This window comes from Sceloporus undulatus, chromosome 6, assembly GCF_019175285.1.
Source record: "Sceloporus undulatus isolate JIND9_A2432 ecotype Alabama chromosome 6, SceUnd_v1.1, whole genome shotgun sequence".
Taxonomy (NCBI): Eukaryota; Metazoa; Chordata; class Lepidosauria; order Squamata; family Phrynosomatidae; genus Sceloporus; species Sceloporus undulatus.
Genome location: NC_056527.1, coordinates 123,914,668 through 123,930,584, shown reverse-complemented (window position 1 = coordinate 123,930,584; position 15,917 = coordinate 123,914,668). Strand labels below are relative to the sequence as shown.

The 15,917-nt window shown below is 43.6% G+C and overlaps 1 protein-coding gene across 11 annotated transcripts in view; it reads right to left on the bottom strand.

Annotated features, from left to right (window-relative positions):
- SORBS3 (sorbin and SH3 domain containing 3) overlaps positions 1–13,851 on the bottom strand; it is a 50,385-nt gene extending 36,534 nt beyond the window's left edge. For 2 of the 11 annotated variants that reach the window (XM_042473300.1, XM_042473304.1), the window contains exons 1-2: positions 13,472–13,851; positions 3,002–3,063 (exon numbers count right to left, since the gene is read on the bottom strand). The gene's annotated coding sequence lies outside the window, so the exon portion shown is untranslated. Of the gene's footprint in view, positions 1–3,001; positions 3,064–3,191; positions 3,509–6,825; positions 7,293–13,471 lie in introns of those variants that run through there. The other 9 variants (XM_042473297.1, XM_042473308.1, XM_042473307.1 and 6 more) reach the window with 8 other exon arrangements.
- Positions 13,852–15,917: the final 2,066 nt, after the last annotated feature.

Below are 15,917 nucleotides of genomic sequence, written 5' to 3'. Positions count from 1 at the left end.
ATAGGCTGGAAACCTGCTGTGTAACCTTGAGTTAGGCAGTCGTGACTCTTTCATATTCACAATCCCTAGGTATTCCCTAGTTGAGGAAATACAGTTGGCCTTCCTTATCCACAGATTCAAAATATTCCAAAACATATCAGTTCCAAAGAGTAAACATTTTATGGAAGAGACACCATTTGACTATGCAATTGCATTTAATAGGATTCAAGCATCCATGGATTTTGGTATCCATGAGGTCCTGGAACCAAACCCCAATGGATACCAAGGGCACACTGTACATTGTTGTGTGCCCACAAGTTGTTTCTGACTTATAGTGACCCTAAGGTTTTATGAAGGTTGGGAATGTGTAACTTGCCCAAGATCATCCAGTGGGTTTTCATGGCCAAGCGAGGATTTGAACCACTGGATGACTTTCGGCAAGTCACACTCTCTCAGAAAATGGCAATGACAAACCCTCTCCAAAGAAACCTGCCAAGAAAACCCTATGATAGGTTCACCTTAGAGTCACCATAAGTCAGGAATGACTTGAGGGCATACAACCCCCACACACCATACTACAAAACTAATTTCACACCAGTAAAGTCTGACTTACGTTGGGGAAAGGAGAGATGTGGCAGGATGATGGGCTACTTCCATTCCCAAGCTTTGCCTCTCCGCAAAGGAAGGACAAGAGAGCTTCTCATTCCGAAAGCGATACCAGTGAGTTATTGGAGCAGGGCAGACTCATCTATTATCTACTCCTGACACTGTTCCCTGCTGGGCCCTAGAGAAACAAGCCTTCTTTCCACAGCTGGTGCAGTGCCCACAGCAAGGTCAGTGCCCGGCCCCATTTCTGTGCCAGCGCAGGGTGTGTGTATGCATGTCGTGTCTGGCATTTCGCTGTGGCTCTGACAATGCAAATCATTTCGCATTAATTATTCAGTCCCAAACAAGGCTCTACAGTGTGTTCAGTTGCACAGCTGCATTCTTGTCCAAGTGTATAAGAATAGATGGGGGTGAGAGAGGAAGCAAAGGCTTTAGCGTGGGCAAGAAATGCCAAAATATTGGAGATTAAGGTTTCAAGGCCTGGTCATAAATCTCTGGTTTTCATGGGCGATCCATGTGGCTTTCTCCACTCTTGCATTTTATCTTCCTATCTGTTTAGACTGAACGTATCCTATGCAATGATGGATTTGATGCTGACGAAAGAGCTGGGAAAATTGGAGGAAAGAACATCAACAATGTAAGATATGCAGATGACACCATACTATGTGGTGTTGTTTGCCTTTTTCTAATGAGTCGTGTCTTCTCATGATAGGTCCAAATGACAACATTATCCAGTTTCAGGCTTGATTTGCACTAGGACTCACTTCTTCATCTATTTAGCAGTCCATTTTATCTATAGATCTCTCATGGCAAGGCTTAACTCTGCCTAACAGAAGTGTATATACATGCACAATGATCCTCTGTCTGGATATTTCTGTTCAAACCAACATGGCATAATGGTCTAGATGTTGGACTAGGATCCAGTCTTATGAATGCAAAATATTTTTGCCCTTCATATTCAGTTTGCAGCAACTAACATAAACTATGGACAAAGGAGGAAAGTGGGAGGAGAACATAGAAACTTAAAATCAGCTGAAAAAGTGGGATGGTAGAGGATTAATCGGGGCTGTCCCTGCCAAATAGGGACAGTCAGAAGACATGACAGTGGTATATATATATATATATATATATATATATATATATATATATATTCCCAAAAAATCTTTTCTGCAGTTCAGCTCTTCTAAACAGATTAGATGCTAGCTTGGTCATATGCAGTTTACAATTTATGAATAATTAGGTTAAATGATTTGCCAAAGGAACATTACCAGTTAGCATAATTAACATTTAAGCCAAATCATCTCATATAAGCTTTGAAAAGGCCTGTTCACATGACCCAAAATAGAAGTGACTTTCACAATTAGAGGGAGTAGGCAGACACTCCGACTCTAGGATCTTTCAAGAAATCAGCCAAACAGAACATCTTTGTCTGAAATGTTTATTGAGGGCCTCTGATTGTAAGAAAACCTGTAATCCAGTCTCATCTTCAGATCTTTGCACATAATTCAGTTCTTGCAGAACACATGCATATATGTATTGCATGCCTTCAAGTTGTTTCCGACTTATGGTGACCCCAAAGAGAACCTTGGAGGTCTTTAAGCAGAGGCAGGATGGCCATCTGTCGGGGATGCTTTGATTTGGATTTCCTGCATGGCAGAATGGGGTTGGAATGGATGGCCCTTGTGGTCTCTTCCAACTCTATGATTCTATGACTCTATGAACCTAGCATGGCGACCCTAAAGAGAACCTATCATGGGGTTTTCTTGGCAAGATTTGTTCAGAGGAGGTTTGCCATTGCCATCCTCTGAGGCTAAAAGAGTGTGACATGCCCGAGATCACCCAGTGGGTTTCAGGACTGAGCCAGGATTCAAACCTTGGTCTCCAGAGTTGTAGTCAATGCTCAGACCACTATGCCAGGCTGGCTCTTGATACATTATCCTTATCTATTGGGGTTTGATCCAAGTGCCATCCGTACACATGGGATTTTGCAAAGCAGAATCAGCAACACGATCTTCTCACTGCAAGAATTTTACAATCTAAGTTTATTCTGTTGGGGCAGAAAACAGGAGAAAGTGGAAGAGAGGAAAACCAAGACTAACAAAGAATGGAATATGGGCAAATATTGAGGCAAAACACAGGATGGCACCCCTCTCCTATTCCACATATAGAAAGTGTAGCAATGCAAGTTTATTTTGGGGCTAATGATGGAACGGTGCCCACGACTACTGTATAACTATAAAACTATAACTGAGATGGTTCATTCGGATAGGAGATAGCATGCTCCTGCCTCCAGTCTCTGCCACATGAAGCAATTGCTTCACTTGGCTTGAAGGTAGAGCTGGCCCTGGGGAGAAAAGTGTTAAGACCCTTTTAAAGAAGGTAAAGACCACTTTTAAAGAAAGTAAAATGTACTCACTTTTGGAGGCGAATCACTAGCTGTTTGCCAGAGGAGAACAAGAAAACAGAACTGAACAGCCTCTGAAAGCAAAGCAAAAGAACAGTCTGAGGGTGGAGTCTTTATTTTAGCGTCAACATTTCATAGTAAATGCTTTTTTTAACCCTATTGTTTCCTATTAATACAGAACGATGGAGATCAAATTGCATACCCTCCAAACGTTTCACAGGTGAAAACTGGCATAAGAGGGTAGTCGATACGGTGCGGCCAGGCAACAAGAAGGCAAAAGTTACTAATTCCTTCTTTCTAGCTGCTTCTTTGACTTCAGTTAATGTTTTGTATGCCTGGCCAAACCTTATTTAGTCCAATAACTTCTGACTGGATACCAGTCTTGAAACTGGTCAATTTTAAAAGCAGCGGAGAAAGTTGGATGGCACACAAATAACCAGAACTGACTGTACCAAAATAGGATTGTTGGAGGGTATGAAAACATTGCAAGAATCGCTGCCCTTCGAGTATATTAACCACCACCCACCTCTGTGTTCTTGTCTCAAGTTAAATATTAATTGTTCTGTTTAATAAATCAGGAATTTGGGGCTGAAAGGGCATTAAAACATCTTTGACCAAGATGAGGAAGAGCACACAAGTGAGGAGAGCTTGCAGCGGATTGCTTTTGCCTGAGCCAACTGGGAACACAAAGGGTTGAGTGCAAACTATTTTTTGCATATTGAAATCAGTTTGCAGCTACTGAAGCAAAATGAGGACAAAAGAGGGAAAGTGGGAGGAAGAGAGAGAAACGGGGACATTTTAAAAGCATCGAAAAAGTGAGATAGCAGAGGATTAATAGGGACTGTCCCTGCCAAACTGGGACAGCTGGAGGAGATGGCTGAGCCCTCCATTTTGCCCACTTGGTGTTGTTGTTGTGTGCCGTCAAGTCATGGTGACTCTAAGGCAAACTTATCAAGGAGTTTTCTTGGCAAGATTTGGTCAGAGGAGGTTTGCCATTGCTATCCTCTGAGGCTGAGAGAGTGTGACTTGCCCAAGGTTACCCAGTGGGTTTTGTGGCCATGCCAGGATTCAAACCCTGGTCTCCAGAGTCCTAGTCCAACACTCAAACTACTATGTCAGGTTGCCCACCCATACTGTCAAGAAAAGTCTTCCTTGGGCTTTATTTAACTGCACTTTAAGAGCAGAGAGAAAAATGAAAACTGCTTTTGCCAAGTTGATAGGGAGGCAGGGTGCGCTATGTTTTGCCATCCAAATTGGCACCAGTTCCCACCCAGTTCTTTCCTCCCTCCGGCTTTTAAACAGCAACGGAGAAGCAGAGAGGAAATGATTTAGCATCTCAGCTCTGACAATTTTTGAAGAACTTCTGAAGTCTCACAGGCGCAGCTTTAAACAGAGCAGAGAACGGGGCGTTGTGGGTCATGTGCTTTGGCATGAGGATCAAGACTGTTGTTATCTGCTGTCAAGTCAACCGACTTCTGGTGATGCTATGAATGAGAGACCTTCAAGCCACTATATCATCAACAGCCCTGCTCAGGTCTTACAAACTCAGGGCTGTGGCTTTTTTGACTGAGTCTATCCATGTGCAATGCATATATCTGCAATCCTCCTCTTTTCCTCTTGCCTTCTACCTTGCCAGGCATTTTTCTCTTTGCTAGTGAGTCATGTCTTCTCATGATATCTCCAAAGTACAAACAGTCTCAGTTTACTTATCTCGGCTTCCAGGGAAAGCTCCGGCCTGATTTGCACTAGGATCTGTTTATTTCTAACTTTAGCACTCCAGTATAGAAATTACTATAATGTCCAGTATAGAAATTACTAAACCAGCATGTCGTAATGATTTGAGTGTTGGACTATTTGAGCAAGAAGTCACACTCTCTCAGCCTCAAGGGAAGGCAATGGCAAACCTCCTCTGAACAAATCTTGCCAAGAAGACCCCAGGATAGGTTCGCCTTAGAGTCGCCATAAGTCAGAAGCAACTTGAAAGCTCACAACAACAATAACAACAACAGACATTACAACTGTACAATTTCAAACATAGTTCTAAAACATTATGGGCAAAGAAAATTAAGAACAGCCGACAACCATCTTTTACAACAAAGAGAGGAGTTAATTGCATATAGAACTGTTTTAATGTTATAGAAAATGCTAAATGGCTTCACCTAACAGGAAAGAAAGAAGAAACTAGTCTAACCTCCCTGGGTTGTGGTGCTACAACAGAAGAGGCCCTGCACTGAAAACTGTGCCAAGAAACAAACTGGAAACAAGTGTCATAACGTTGATAAAACACATGCCACAAAACAATCTGGTTGTCGAAGGCTTTGTGCTAGCTAAAGTTTCAGTTTTTCCGGCGCAACTCCCTAAGTACGCACAATGCATTTCTGTTATCATGTATTTCGGTTATCATTTGCGAAATGTTGGCAGGCATAAAGACATCTCCCTGAAACGTCTGGAAGTAATTCATGCACGCAGAGGTGTCACTTGATAGCATCACGTTAATGATGACTTGTCTGTGTTTACAAGTCGTAGCTGATAAAACACCCGAGAAAGAACTTGTATTGTTATCTTTGACTCAGAGACAGCATCCCTTTGTACATTTGGCCTTGCTCTAGGGTTCCTTTCTTGCCTCTTTGGCTTCCTGAGAAAGAAATAATTAGAATGACATGGGGAGTGTTCAATGACCAAAGTGGATGCAGGAGGCGTGGAGTTCTAGGCTAAGATCAACAATATACACAAAAGGAGATCTGTATTTACACCACCACCTTGGCTGAGAGTTAGACTTTGCATAGAGCTAGGGTTGCCAGCTCAGGACTATCTCCAGCCCTAAGATTTCAGGACCAAAACCTGAGACTTGGGAGATGACCCTGTCTCCTGGTAATGTCACAAAAGGCAGCTCTTGGCAATAGCATCAAGCATGGTACATTGTGCATTAAACATAGCTGCAAATAATATGTTGTGCTGTTATGTGCCTTCAAGTTGTTTCTGACTTATGGTGACCCTAAGATGAACCGATCATGGGGTTTTCTTGCCAAGATTTGTTCAGAGAGGTTTTGCCTTTGCCTTCCTCTGAGGCTCAGCGAGTGTGGCTTGTTTAAGGTAATCAAGTGGGCTTCCATGGCTGAGCTGGGATTTGAACCCTGGTCTCCAGCGTGGCATAGTGGTTTGACTATGACTCCAGGGACCAGGGTCTGAAACCCCACAGCCATGAAAACCCATGAAAATGTGGTGACCTTGGGCAAGTCACACACTCTCAGCCCTCAGAAAATCCTGTGATAGTTTTGCCTTAGGGATGCCGTAAGTTGGAAATTATTTCGAAAGCATAGTGCAACAACATTCTCTCTGCAACGACAACTCTGGAGTCATAGTCCAATGCTCTAACCAGTACATCACGCTGCCTCTCATTCTGCACAGAGTACATTGGGCCCTTGGTATCCGCTGGGATTTGGTTCCAGGACTCCCTGCAGATACCAAAATCTATGGATGCTCAAGTCCCACTAAATACAATGGATAGGAAAATGGTGTCTTAGATAAAATGGCAAAAACAAGGTTTGCTTATATATAATATTATATTTGCAAGCTGGGGATGCTAGAATCCATGGATAAAGAATCCATGGATATGGAGGGCCAGCTGTATGCCAATAATAATAATAATAATAATAATAATAATAATAAATTTTATTTATGTCCCGCCTCTTTGTTTGGATCAAGGCAGCTTCCAAAAGAATAAAATACAATACAGAGTCCAATAAAATACTGAATAAAACCCAAATTAAAAAACAACAGCTCTAACTAATGAGGAATATACAGACACACACAAATGTACATGACCATACTCTTACCCTGAGATTCCTCCCATGTGGGACCAGATCCTGAGACTTTAGAGCAAGATCCTGAGATCCGGGGATCCTTTACAGAACTGAGTTGTGTTCCACAGTGATCATGGCCAACCTTTCACTTGTTTCTCAGAGCCAGGAGTAGCTGTGTCTCAAGGTTAAAAGCACAGTTATGTAACTCTGCATGTACACCTGAGACCCGTGAATTATATTCTATCACAGTGAGAGGCAGGAAATTATAATCCACAAAAGCCCATGTTAAAATAAACCCATCGGCTTTAAAAGTGCCACGAGGATCTTCTTTTCTGTCTCTGTTTCTTTTCGTAGCAAAGTTAAAAGTGTGAGTGAAGGTGGGCTCTCCACTTCCAGCCTTGCCACGCTTGTGTGGAGCCCAACCTACGCTCCTGGGTTGTGTTTCAGGTAAAGTATCCAAGGATCCAAAGTGCCGCACGTGCCAACATGCAAACACTTCCACACCCTGAAGGGGAGACGCTTAAGAGAAAGGCAGGTCAGGAGAGGAAGGCACCAAGGCTGCATGCTGGAGCAGGAAAAGGAAGGAAGGAAGGAAGGAAGGAAGGAAGGAAGGAAGGGGAAGAGAAAACCACCAACCTGGAATCTGATCCAGCGATCTCCCATTAATATTGTTGTACCAGGCAGTGGATGTGTGACCATTTTCATGGTGAACAGCCATGTCCAAATGCCCAGTCGTTACATATTACATATCCTCCAACTGTCCTGATTTGGCAATTTATCCCTTGCTGTCCCAGCTGCTTTTAAAATGTCCCAGTTTCTCTTTCCTCTTCCCACTTCCCTCCTTAGTCCTCAGCTTACTTTAATTGCTGCAAACTGAGTTCAAAGTACAAAATACTTTCCATTCACTTAACTCAGCACACAGAAAAGGAAGGAGAAGAATCTTGCTCTTCCCAGTAGGATCAGGCAAAAGCAACTGCTGCTGCCTCTCTTATATTGCCTCAAAAAGTTTTGGTTAGCAGACATGGTAATCATGCTACTTACCCCCCAAAAATGCTCATCCACATCAGTTTTATGGGCAAATATTAATCTGTTTCTGCACACTACTCTCCTTTGTGAGATTTGGTTCATGCAATGAAGTAATGGTGGTGGTGTGTGCCTTACAACTTATAGCAACCTGAAAGTGTGGTGGATTGGTTTGAGTGTTGGACTACAACTCTGGAGACCAGGGTTCAATTCTCAGCTTGGTCATGAAACCCACTTGGTGATCTTGTTCAAATCACTAGCTTTGTCAGGGGAAGACAATGGAAAAACCCCTCTGAACAAATCTGGCCAAGAAAACCCCATGATATTGCCGCCTTGAGTCAGAAACGACTTGAAGGCACACAGCAACAATCATATAAATATAAATATATTAAGAGGAAATAGAAGAATTTGACAACTACAACAGCCATCTAGTATGTTGAAACTCATATGTCTCTGCTTTGCTTTGGTTATATTGGTATTTCCTCTAGCGTCTTAGTTTGTGTGGTCAGTTGTGTAGATGCATTTTCCCATCTATGTTGTTTCATATTGTTGAACTCTCTCTCTCTCTCTATATATATATATATATATATATTACAAAGATGCAACAGCATGGCTGAGCTTTTGGTTTCCAGTCGTACAGAGCGTTTTGCAATGTGGTTCTCATAAGAGCGCCGGCCAACGCTGTGCTGTTTTACTAGGTGCCAAATCCTTTCCTGCCCAAATTCCATGCAACAATGCCACGTTCCCCTCTGAAATCCTTCCCAAAATCAAGTCCCATTCCTTCTCTCAAAACTTCGCTATGGTTTAGGGATGGATGGAGGGAGGGAGAGACATCTACCCAACACCAGCTATCAGGAACTATTTCTCTGTGCCCACAGCTTTACTCGCCCCAAATCTGCTTATCTTTGGGGTGTTTCAAACCAAATCTGTAACCAGCTCTAGAGGGGAACTGGCAAAGTACTTGGCGTGGGGTGGGGAAATCTGGACTTCATTACTTGTTACAGTCAACGCGTTGTTATTCCCAATTCTTTCAGCCTTCCATGTAAACATTTCCATTCCCCACCCAAATGCTCTCCTCCCTGCCCCCAGATTGCATTGCTAGTGTTTATCCTTGGGCCATGGTAGTGAACTGCCCACTTTGGCTTCAGCCGGGATTTTCCGACTCAAATCTCTCTCAGCTGCAGACAGTGGTATATATCTGGGCAGGGGACCGAGAAGCCAAAGCAAGGATTAAGAACATCCGTTGCATCTCATCTTGAGAAGGGCCTAAAGCCATACATCTCCAACAAGTGGAGGAAAGTTTCTGCGATGCTGGTGTAGCAACTTAGCCAGCTTTCACAAAAGAGCGATGCCTTTCTTGGCTAACCAAGAGGCAGAAAATGCATCACGCAAGCTTTCCAAGCTTCACTGGCTTCTTCATTGGGCAAAGATGCTGAAAATCATGCAAGAGAAGAAATGCTATGACGTTGGAACCACAGAGCTACATTTTGTCTCAGAGGTTATAGTAGCCCCTCAGTATCTGCTGGGGTTTCGTTCCAGGACCCACCCACCCCTTGGATATTCAAATCCCATTAAATACAATGGTGTAGTAAAGTGGTGTCCCTTATATAAAATGGCAAAATCAAGCTGTGGATAGTTGAATCCGTGGATACGGAGATGATGGAGAGGGACATAAATGCAGACCTTGGGCAAGTCACTCTCCCTCAGCCTCAGGGGAAGGCAATGGTAAATCTCCTTTGAACAAATCTTGCCAAGAAAACCCCATTAAATATATAGTGGATATGGAGGGCTGAGTCATCAAAATAGGAAATAGATATTAAAATAGCAACACCAAGACTGCATCCACACTGCAGAAATAATCCAGTTTGACGCCACTCTAACTGCCACGACTCAATGCTATGGAATTCAAAGCATTGTAGCTTTGGGAGACATTTAGTCTTCTTTGTCAGAGAGCTCTGGTGCGATAACAAACTACTGAAAGGAGACCACAGACAAGTCAGTAAAGGAATATGGAACAAAATCTAGGAATCTCAACACAAAACCAAAAACAAATTTGAATGCTGGAGGAACCATGGAAGTTGTTCCCATTTCGGAAGATCCCATGACCCTCTTAGCAAACAAAAGACATCTCTTTGCCAAGGGATGAACTTGAGAGGATTCTCAGGAGGGATGTGAAGATAAGTTAGCAACAGCAGAAGGCAAACCACAGAAAGGAAAGCTTGGAAGAAGCGTTCATCAACCGTCCCAAGAGAAGGGGAAACCCCAAAAGGGAACATGCTGACAAATTTCAAATATTTGATGGATGTCAGCAAGAAGAAGTATTAGTCATTGTGAGCATGCTGTGGAGACAAAAACAAGCCATTTTAATAACAGGAAAGAGAGAAGTTTCAGATATTTTCGAATTAAAAAATAGGACTTTAGGGGAATATGTGGCTAAGGAGTACAAACAATTGCATTCCAGGGAGATTTTCAAGTGGAGGCTGAATGGCACCCAGTAAGCACACTCCGAGATTATACTGGCTTCCATTCTTCAGTGGGTGTCTAAGAAAGCTTCTTGAACCCATAAAATACAATCAGCCTGCTATGCCTTGCTTCTAGTCCTCCTACAAAACAGTTGTCTGTCTCTACTACTCCATGACCTCTGACTGTCCCTCTGTCGTCTCACTTTTTCAGGTGCTTTTAAAATGTCCCAGTTTCTCTCTCCTCCTTGCACTTTCCCCCTTTGTCCTCAGACTTTTTCAGTTGCTGCAAACCAACTTCAAAGTGCAAAAGTGGTTTGCACTCAGCTCAGCAAGGAAGAGCCAGTGTGGTTTGAGCGCTGGACTATGACTCTGGAAACCAAGGTTTGGATTCCAGTTTGGCCATGTAAAGTCACTAGGTGACAAGTCACACATACGCACAGCCTCAGAGGATGGCATGATAGGGTTGCCCTAAGTTGGGAAATATCTTAAAGGCACACACAGCAAACAACAACAAACTCTGCAGGGAAGAGACGAGAGGAGGGAGCAAAATCTTGACCTTCCCTGTAGACTCAGGCAAAAGCAAACTGCTGCAGCCTCTCTCATCTGCTCTTCCTTTTGCCATCTTGACTACATTGTAATGTGGCTTGGCCACACGAATCCTGGTTCTCATCTGTAAAATACTGGAGGGTATGCTATTTTCATAGCCACTACTACTCCAATGCCAGCCAATCTTTTCTTCATGACAGGTCTGAACACATTAGGTCTGTAAGCTGATTCTGGGCCTTCCTTGGGAAATTGTGGTGTTGTTGTTGATGATGCTGTTACTGTCGTTTCCTTATATCCCGCCTTTCTCCCAGTACAGGGACTCAAGGCAACGTGGATGTTTGGGTCCTATCCCTCATCTTCCTGGGATCAGGAACATAGCCAGGATTTTAGGAAAGGGGGGGGGGGTCCAGACTAAGTGCTACCATTATATTGGGGCTTGGGTGCGGCGATGCAGCAACACGCACCATTCATTTTTCTAACAGAAGGGGGTGTCTGGACCCCAAACCCCCCCCCCCCTTGGCTACATCGCTGCTGGGATCCCTGAAGCCTATCCTAATCCATTACATGCAAAAGTTGAGAATGTGAGCATGGCTGTCTCTGTGCATCAGTCTTCTTCTTTAGCCCTGTTTAGACCTGACCTGGATTGTATGGAGAGTCTTCACAGATAAAAGAGTCTCTTCACAACATTTTTAGTATATTACATCTCCTCTTGCGTTATTCCACCCAGACCCATAATATCTGAATAGGGCTAGTGTCTCCATGGACTCAGAGGGACATACAGGGTAGAGGAGGTACTTGATTATTTAAAGCCAGGTGTTTAGAGGAGCGGTTCCCAAACTTTGGTCTTCCAGGGGTTTGGGACTTCAACCCCCCGAAGCCCTAGCCAGCTTGGCCAATGGTCAGGTCCAAAACATCTGGAAGACCAAAGTTTGGAAGCCACCAGTTTAGAGATTCTGCACAGTCTGCTTGTATTGAAGAGACATTTGTTGTTGTGAGTTGCTGAAAGAGTTAAAGTCTTATCTGTTGTTATAACTGAACTCCATAAAGAGCTGGAGTAAGGCAAGGAAGCAAGCCCTAGAAGATTAGAGACTCCAGGAAGAGAAAAAGGAAAGAAAGAAAAGAAGTTCAGAGAAGTGTAGGGTCGGGCAAGTAAAAATGAGGTCTAAAACAGCAATGCGGATGGAGAAAAGTGGACGTCAGGGTTTGGAAAAGGTCAAAGATGGCTGAACATGATGGCCAACAGGGCCACCCCCATAATAAACACTCATATCTAGTTCTCCAGCATTAGAAATCCTTGCACTCTCAGCCAGCAAAGTTCTGTCTGGTTCTGATCTGCTTAGTCCTATGGCCAAATTCTACCTACACACGCATACCAATATATGGGGAAAATACCTCTAGAAATACTGAAACTATGAAGTGGCACCTCCTTCAGAGACCATAACCCTGACTTCAAGTCTTATTTGCCTGTTGCAGTTGTCAAGGTCCCTGTAGGAAAGATAGATGCCACGTCTTTCAACCCTCTGCTCCTTGACCTTTCCTAGATCACATTTCCACAGCAAAGGCTGCTGTCATTGCCATGGGGCAAAAGGAAGGAATGCACCTTGACTATTTGCAGAAGGTAATGCTTTTAAACACTTGCAAATAAGAAAAATTGACAGTCAACTCAGGAATGACAGGCAGGGGGAGAGAGAAGAAAGGTGCATACCTTTGCCGCAAATGAAAGCACGCACATAATCTCGGTGACCGTGACTTACACAGGGTGCATTATGACTTACACAGGGTCAGTATGACTTACTCATAGTATGATTTACACTGCAGAAATAATACAGCTTGACACTATTTTAAGTCCTGGGTCAAAGTGCATTATTTCTACAGTGTAGATGCCACCCACAGAGAGCCGGTGTAGTGGTTTGAGCAGTGAACTATGACTATAGATGCCAGCCATGAAAGCTTTCAACTTCGCACCCATCACCACCGACAACTTACACATCACTCATGTTCTTTTGAGAAGCTTAACCCAAAGCTTGCTGTATAACTTGCATCCTCTTTACTCTAAGCTATGGGACCCAAGTGTCTCTCCAGAACCCATCTCCCCAGCCCTCAGTTCTTCATGGTTGCTCAGAGAGAGACCTGGATGTAGCTGCAGAGATCCAGGTGGCTCTTGTTCTTGTCATCTTCCCCTGCTATGGATAGAGGAAGAACCATTTCCTTGACAGCACATGGTCCCATAGAAAAGCCTCATCTCCTTCCCACACTTCACAGTCTCTTCTGGAAACCTTAGAAGGTTTCTAAGTTGCCCCGCAGCAACTAATTTCTCCCTACCTTCCAGAGAGAAGCATAGAGGAATATGAGCAATAACTGTCCGGCTGCTCTCCATCCTTCCATGATGCACACACCTCCAAAAGAAACCATAAGTTTGTCCTCTCCCAGGTCTACAGATTTTTCTTCTTTCTTCCATCTCCAGTGCACAGAAGGGACTTTGGGCTGTTTTTGGACATTGCTGGTTGAGATCAGGTGGCGGCCAGTCTGGCTATTTGTCTTACCCACAAGTCACATTTCTCCACTTCTCCTTCTTCTCCCTCAGCCCAGAACCTACACCTCATTCACACAAGTCCTCCCTGCCAAGATTTAAGAGAGCCAATTCTTACCTTGCAAGGAGAGCACAGGAAAAGTTAGAGAGTGCAACCACAGTCCTGTTGCAACTCGCTAGCACCGTGAGTTATTATCCTGCAGGACTTAATGCCAACGCTGGGCACCTCCTGACCCCTGGCACAGCTGGCGAAAGCAACCTGGGGCTTTCAGGTCTGTAGGAGGCAGGCAGAGACACAGACTAAAGGAGAAGGCGCTGCTTTTTCCTGAAAGAGTGCGCCTGCTGTGTGCGCCTGTGGCTTTAATATGCATGCTGAGAGCTGCAGGGGGAGCAAATCAGATCCACACACAGCAGAACAACAAGCCAGAGAGATGAGAGAAGGGAACACAATGCAAAAGCATGGGAGTGAACCTTGCTCCATTCCAGGGAGTTAAGGCTAGAGCATTCTTCCTCACCTCTCCCAGTGCTGGGCTAGCCCTAGATAAAGAAAGCCCTTTTTTACACCAAAATAAACTATAGTCTGACTCACCTGTCCCTTTGAAGTGCCAGGGGATTCCCACCGCCTCTTCTGCAAAACACGGCAAGGGCGGTCAGAAAAACCTTTCTTTGCAGGAATCAAGGCAGCATACAAAAGTTCGACAGCAACGACAAGAAAGACAGGCTCCCGACGAAAATCCTGTTTGATTTTTAACACCTTTAATGCCTGATGAGGAAACCAGTGGAGCTATGAAAGCTTGCATCGTGTATGGAGTGCATTTCGATTGGCCAATAAAGGTATCACCATTTTGTGTACTTTGGATGTTATTGTACTTCTGTGTATGGCTAACATACATACCCTGGATATGTTTTCATGCTTACAACAGTTAAACATAGTTAAGATTCACAGCATACAACAATTCAACAATTTAAAATAAATATTTTAAAAATTAAAATGATAATCAGCCAAAAATGACTGAGAAGGTCCATTTCTTCTTTAAAAATAAATAAATCCAAGGCCTTCCAAAACAAAAAGGTTTTAATTTGGGTGTGGAAAGATTGTTAGGAGGGCGCAACTCTAACCTCTTTTGGAAAAGGTGTTCCAGAGCCTGGGATATCCATTGAGAAGGATCTCTTCCATGTTCCCACTAGATATACCTATAATGGTGATGGAAAAGGGAGACAGGTTTCCCCAGATGATCCCAAAACTGAGTCAGGTTTGTATGGGACACTATGGTCTTTCTTATAACCTGGACCTGAGGTTTGGTGATGGTCATACTTTGACCATGTAATGAGAAGAAAGGACTCACTAGAAAAGATGATAATGCTTGGTAAAATGGGGGGCAATTGGAAAAGAGAAAAATCATATACCAAATGGATAGATTCAGTCAGAGAAGCCATGGCAGAATGGTTGAGGATAGAGTAACTTGGAGGCCTCCCATTCATAGAGTCACCATAGTTCGAAGTCAACCTGAAGGCGGCTGACTACAAGATATTAATCCACCTTAAATAATAGTCACAAAGCATTACTAGGATAATGGGTACCAAAGTCTCTTTACATTGCCAAAAACCTAGATACTGTAAATGCTTTAGAAATAATTCTCTGAAAATGCCAGCTACAGATGCAGGCGAAACATCGGGAATAAATTCTTCCAGAACACAGCCGCATAGCCTGAAAAACCCACAAAAATCTTTATAAATGTACTAGATCCCTGTAGACAGTTTGTTTTGTGCTTGGATGCTGGCGTGTACTTATCTAGGAAGCTGTCAACAATCTTCCTCTAAAAAATTTTTGCTTAGATACTCAAGGTTCACACTTAAATCAAGACTATATGCTCCAGAACTCCACCATTCAAGCTAAAACCAAGTCTGGGAAGCATCTTTTGGCGTTTCCAGGGACATGGTCAGAGGGTAGGAGTGGGATTTTGCTCTGGAAAGCTAAAGCGCTGAACCAGAGCATTAGCTGAACCAGAGCATTAATCTTTAACTGGTGATCCATGCGCATGCAAACACATAGAGCTTGGCTCATTCTCTCTGGTTGTTAAATGCTGAACCGTGCACTGATGCACATGTACTTAGAACAGCTGGCTGAACATGTACTGAGCAAAAAACAACCAGAGGTAAGCAAGCTACTTTGTACCTATAATCCGTGTACACAGAGTAACCGGTACACAAGAATACACAATGATTTAGAAAGAAAGATCGTAGTAAAGATTCTTGTTGTCGCCTTCAAGTTGACTCCGACTTGCCATTGCCTTCCTCTGAGGCTGAGAGTGTGTGACTTGCCTAAGGTCACCCATTGGTTTGCATGGCTGAGCAGGGAAGTGAATCCAGGTTTCCAGAGTCGTAGTATAACACTCAAACCACTTTGCCATGCTGTCTTACACAAAGGATTGCTTTGTGCCCAGCCATGTAAAGAGTGCCTTCACCTTCCCACTAGCAATGCCAATCTCAGAATCAATATTTGGGATTGGGATCAATGCTTGCAGACCTGCTGGAGCCAAAGGGAAGAAGCCAAATCCTTCAAG